General features: G+C 39.2%; 1 non-coding gene across 1 annotated transcript; it reads right to left on the bottom strand.

Annotated features, from left to right (window-relative positions):
- Positions 1 to 4,815: 4,815 nt before the first annotated feature.
- Positions 4,816 to 4,922, bottom strand: LOC122080436. Its single transcript, XR_006140731.1, has one exon. It is a non-coding gene; the product is annotated as a small nucleolar RNA R71 (small nucleolar RNA).
- Positions 4,923 to 5,980: the final 1,058 nt, after the last annotated feature.

Below are 5,980 nucleotides of genomic sequence, written 5' to 3'. Positions count from 1 at the left end.
AGGTTTTTCAAGTCTTCGGAGAGATCTTCATAAGATCTGAAGAACACTTCGGATCTTTGAAGTGTTCTTCAGGCCTTTGAAATTCTTTAATCCTTTGCCTTCTTCAGAGTGAGATTTGAAGTGTTCTTCCGGCCTTCGAAGTCCTTCAACCATTTAGGTCTCAGCCTATTCCCAACGGAAGCTTTGCAGGAGTGCCACCTCAGCCTACCCCTTCTATAGCCTATCCCAAGTAGAAGCTCTGCCAGAGTGCCACGTCAGCCTAGCCCTTCCATAGCCTATCCCTAGAGGAAGCTCTATCGGAGTGCCACCTCAACCTATCCATTCCATAACCTATTCCTAGTGGGAAGGTTTGCTGGAGTGCCATTGTGAGGGTAGAGGCCAAAAATGGGATGTCTCTCTTCTCTCTTTCTCTTCATGAGGGAGGAGTGTGCCATGTGTGCTTACCCTGCAGATCCCGCACCACTGTATCATCGCTCTGAGATACGTGGAGGCCTATTTCGTAAGAGTGTAAAGTTTGTCTTTTGAGATGGGGATTTGATGATGGTCCAATATAGGGATCGGGCTCATGCAAAAGGGATTGGAGTCACCACCTAGGATTATGGGCCTAGGACCGAGGAGTGGGCCCAATTCCTATGAAAAGGGCCCAAAAGTTGATCTAATCCAGAGATTCAGGGTAAGTGTCAGTTGTAGAGTTGCGAAGGTGTTAGGCACCCAATCTACCTGGTTCAACCGGTCTTCCTACTAGATGCTTAAGAATGAACATTTTCCAAAATTATTCCTATTCAACACGTATGGCTAAGTTATCACACATATTTACATTGGTTGAATTTAAATGACTATATATACTAAAACAAGGTCTATATAAAGTCTACATTGTGCTAATTCTGTTGAGAAATTAAACTTGAGCTTGACCATTTTTTCAAGTCAAAGGGGGTGGATCCCCTGGTTGATGTTAATACGAACTTGCATCTGGATTCTCCTCGCTCAGGGAAAGATGGTCTTGACCTCCAACTTCCCTTCTCGAGAGTTACTGACTGTGATGATATTCGGACAGAGTTCAGGCTAGGAGCAGTTACTTTTGGATTTTAGCTGAGATGACACTCCAGCAAAGCTTCTACTGGGGATAGGCTATGGGAGTGCTAGGCTGAGGTGGCACTCTGGTAAAGCTTTTGCTGGGGATAGGCTATGGGAGGGCTAGGCTGAGGTGGCACTTTGACAGAGCTTCCACTGGGGATAGGTTATGGGAGGGCTAGGCTGAGGTGGTTCTCGGATAGAGCTTCCACTAGGGATAGGCTATGGGAGGGCTAGGCTGGGATGACACTTAGATAGTGCTTCCGCTAGGGATGGGCTGAAAACCTAAATGATTGAAGAACTTCGAAGGCTCGAAGAATACTTTGAAGATTCGAAGGAATCTTATGAAGATCTCTCCATAGAGTAAAAGAACCTAAAAAGGGGGGTGGAAGACTAAGGGGAAACTTTTCCTACAAAAAAATCTCACTCAAAAAGGAAAAGGATTGAAGAGTTTTGAAGACTCGAAGAACACTTCGAATACTCAAAGAACACTTCGAAGATCCGAAGAACACTTCAGATTTTATGAAGATCTCTCCGAAGACTTGAAAAACCTCAAGGGGGAAAGGGGAGGAGAGAGAGCAGAGCTTCACTACTATGGGTTGTTGTAGGGTACATTGGTGTGTTGTTGTGTTGTGGTAATACCAAAGGGACGGGTGTATTTATAGGAATTCTGGACCAATAGGGAGGAGAGAGAAAATTTATTAACCAATGGTAGTAAAAGTAATTTTTCTAAACAAATGGGGTGAAAGTAAAAGAATATGGACCAATGGAGTGGAGGGTGATTTTCCATAGCTAATGGATTGAAAGGTAAATTTTGTGGACCAAAAAGGTAAAAATATTCCTTTTTGGATGAATAGTAGGGCACGGAGTAGGGTACTGATGAGTACATTTATGTGTGAAATCTAGGGTAGTAAAACATGCATTTTTCATATTTAGAATAGAGCTACCTTGGGTTTTACTCTCTTTTTGCAGGTTTTATATTTTTATGGCCTTAAGGACTATCGGGCACTATATCTTCAATTTTACACATAAAGAGGTTTATTTCTTTTCATAGTTGCGAAGAGGACGAAATTCTGACTAAGATGGACCTGTTCAATTAAAAGTACACATTCGTTTGGTCACCCGTACAAATGATTATTCTTTTCGGGCCAGAAAAAGAATAATGGATTAGAACTAAACCGAGATGCAGAACCAGCCCATTTGCAGTTGTCCCAGAGGTACAAAAAATATTCCAAATACCAACAAGGATCGATGGACCACATTCTTAAGTGATTGAAGATTCGCTTTTGATAACAATAACTACCTAGTGTAGTTGGTGAGCTATGGTGTGCAAAATTTCCTTGGTCACCAAGAGGTCTCAAGTTCGAATCTCATGGTTGTTTTTTTTTAGAGAATTTTGTTGAATATTTCTTGCTTTTCACTCACTTAAAGCACTAAGGGCATGGAGGGGATTTTCACATCAAATTAGAAGCAAGGAAAATCGTGGAAGGGTTCCTGCGTAAGAAGAGAAGAAAAAAAAAGGAAAGAAAAAAAAGGGAGAAATAAAGATTGTCCAAATCTTCTCTCTCCTCCACATCATCACCAAAATATTGTTCAAATCACACAAAGCAAGAAGGAAAATCGTCCCTTGGAGGGAGAAAAAGAAAAGAAATAAATTAGAAAAATAAAAGGGAAAGAAAATAAGCAAACAAATTATAGGAAATTTCTCAAAGTTTATTTCTCTCTTCTCTCTCCTCCTCCTTAGCACTTTTGGTCTCAAAAGATCTCACAACCAATTGTGGGGTTTTCCCTTTTAGGAAAGAGAAATTTGTTACCCTACCTCCCCATTCCCTATAAATACAACTCATGTAAGAGGAGGGGAGACAATTCATTCTTCTTCTAGTTTTTTTTAGTTGCTCTCTCTCTTTTTCTTGCTCTCTTTTTAGTTTTAGTTCTTCTTTATCTTTTCTTTAATCACTTTTGTAATAGCTTTTTTTATTTCAATTAATGCAAGCACTCTTTTATTTTTATTCAGCCCTTTTATGTTTATAATTTATGCAATTGAGTTGTAATTTTTTAAGTTATAGTTCTAGGCTTAGATCTAGGTGACAAGATCACGAGCCGTGGAACGATTTTTTTTTCAAGATTTATTTTCTCTAGTACTAGAAATTTCAGATTTGGTTTATTCTAGATCTAGTTTTAGTACTGGTAGTTTCTCAAATCGATCAAGTTTTCAGTTCGAGGGTTGAAGTTCAAATAAGTAGGTTCCTTCAGTAGTCTTCTCTTCCCCCTCTCATTCCCTCTTCTGACTACCCTTTCTTTCTTAATTTAGGATTTTAATTTCAGTCGTTACATTATTGCTATCCCTTTCCCCCAAGGATCATGGCTAGTGTATGTGTTGGCTTTGCCCCTCCTAGCCATAGAACCATCATTTTATTGTTTTTATTTTAATTGCCTCCCTTTCCCTAAAGCCAAGTAGAGTAATCCTTGTAAGAGTGACTCTCTAGTCAAGTAGGGAAGCTCATATTATGATGCATCCCTCGGGCTAAGTAGAGAAACCTACTTGTGAGTCTCTCTCTAGCTTTATCCTCTTTCTTTTACTTTATTTTTATTTCAGCATTTTTTTCCTTTATTGTTTTTTTTTAATTGCGTGGGTTGTTTATTTTCAGTTATTTATTTATTTAATTTTAATTGCGTGGCTTGCGTCTTTAAATTCTTAGATGACGAATGGTTAGGACGTTATTTTAGTACGTTATTTTTAGGACGGTAGTTAGAATTAGATCACAACCATTAATCAGTTCACTTTCGCATTATTAAAAGAAATAAAAAATAAAGTGGCTGCTCTCCCTGTGTTCGACCCGTAGCTACACTGATCCGTACGCTTGCGGTTACATTTTAAATCTCAAACAAGTTTTTGGCGCCGTTGCCGGGGAGACAGTTCCATGTTATTTTTCACTTTCTTTTGGTAAATCGGAGTGCTTTGTTTGCTTTGTTTTATATTTTTTCTTTTTTTTTTATTGAATTCCTGAGAAGAACAACTTGCAATAATAGTTGTATCAGTGGACGTCGCCATGCCTCACAGTATGATAAAGACAGATTTCGCCCTGTAGCAGTACCTCAGGAATTGACCTAAGCAACCCCGGATCCCTGCCGGTAAGCTCCCAAAAAGCAAAAAAAAAATAAAAATAAAATAAAAAAATAAAAAAAAATCATCAAAAAGTTTTTCTATCCATTCTTTTTTGCTTGTCTTACTTTAGTTGTGGGAAGTTTTTCTGTTGCATGAGTGTTAAGTGGGTACGTAATACTAAGAATCGGTTAGAAAGAAGAGATCCAACAAGTAGTGACCCTATACGTTTGCTCTCTTTAAAACCCTTCAATATGGGAGACCAACAGCAAAACCCTTTACCTAAATCTCTGAAAGATAGGTTCTACCCTACTAGAACATCCCAACCTTCCTGTATAGTTCTACCACAAGCCCAGGGCAATAATTTTGAACTCAAATCTCAATACATCACTATGTTGCCCTACTTCCATGGGTTGACCTCTGAGGATGCGTACCTATTTTTAAGGGAATTTGAAGAGGTATGTGTTCTAATTAAGATCCAACAGCTTTCTGATGATGTTGTTAAGCTTAGGTTTATCACTTTTGCATTGAAAGACCAAACTAAGAAGTGGTTGTATGGGTTACCCACAAATTTTATAACCTCATGGGAACAGTTCACAGTTGTCTTCCTTAAGAAGTTTTTCCCAACTCATAAGACCAATAAGCTTAGAAGTGATATCCTTCAGTTTAGGCAAAAGCCTAGTGAGTCATTTTCCAAACTTATGGAAAGATTCAAGGATCTACTCCAAGAATGCCCTCACCATGGCCTAGACCTATGGAATTTATGTCAAATAATTTATGAGGGTATTGATTACCCAACTAAATAAATGATAGAGTCTATGTGCCCTGAGGGATTCACAACCTTTACAGATGAAGAAAAGGCATGGGAATTCTTACTTGACTTAGTTGACAAAACCCATGAGTGGGAATCAACCCAAGACAGTGAAAGAACCATAGGAGGAAAAGGATATTTTATGGATGGGATAGTAGCCAAGGAAGCCCATTTGGATAGCCTAATCAAGAATTGAGGCTATTGTTCCTAGAGAGCCATCATCAGTCAATTTGGTTAAGATTTGTGCTTGGTGCCAGTCCCCTGGACATCTCCTAGAAGAATGCCCCAACACCTCTGGGGGCACTTCTAATTATATTATTAATTCCTTATACTAGAATAATCCATATAGTAACACCTACAATCCAGGATGGAGAAATCACCCAAATTTCTCTTGGAATCAAAGCAACCAAGCAGGACCTTCCAATTTCCATAATCAAGGTCAACTTGGACTCCAAAGGCCTCCCTTTACATAACAATATTTTTCTCAAAATACTTTTCCTAGGTCAAATGTAGGACCTCAGGCTAGTTTTCCTAGGGCTCCTCTCCTATCATCTTATCAACAACCCCCTGGGTTTACCAACACTGGAGATGCAAGTAGAATAAGTGACTTAGAAAAAAATATGGCCCTCCTCATGACAAGCCATCAAAATATTATGAGAGAACTCACTCAGGTTGTCTCAATTATGCGTGAGAGGGAGAAAGGAACTTTACCCAGTTAACCAGAGCCTAACCCTAGGCATCATCAGCCTGTTAGTTCACAAACATCAACTAATGCACCACTGAATATAGTACAAGGTCAGACCCAACAAGGTCTCTCTAACCAATGTAATGTTGTTTATGCCCTTAGGAGTGGTAGAGAGTACCAACAGAGCGTTCCTAAATCTTCCTCATCTATTATTCCTGTTAACTCTCCTTCAGTTGAGGACACAAGTGTACCTCTTGTTCCAGGTTCGTCTGATGAACCTAAAGATTTTTTTGAAACTAAAGATGATTTG

The sequence above is a fragment of the Macadamia integrifolia genome, chromosome 5 (genome assembly GCF_013358625.1).
Source record: "Macadamia integrifolia cultivar HAES 741 chromosome 5, SCU_Mint_v3, whole genome shotgun sequence".
NCBI lineage: Eukaryota > Viridiplantae > Streptophyta > Magnoliopsida > Proteales > Proteaceae > Macadamia > Macadamia integrifolia.
Note: the sequence above shows the minus strand (reverse complement) of the source record. Positions and strands in the feature narration are given on the sequence as shown.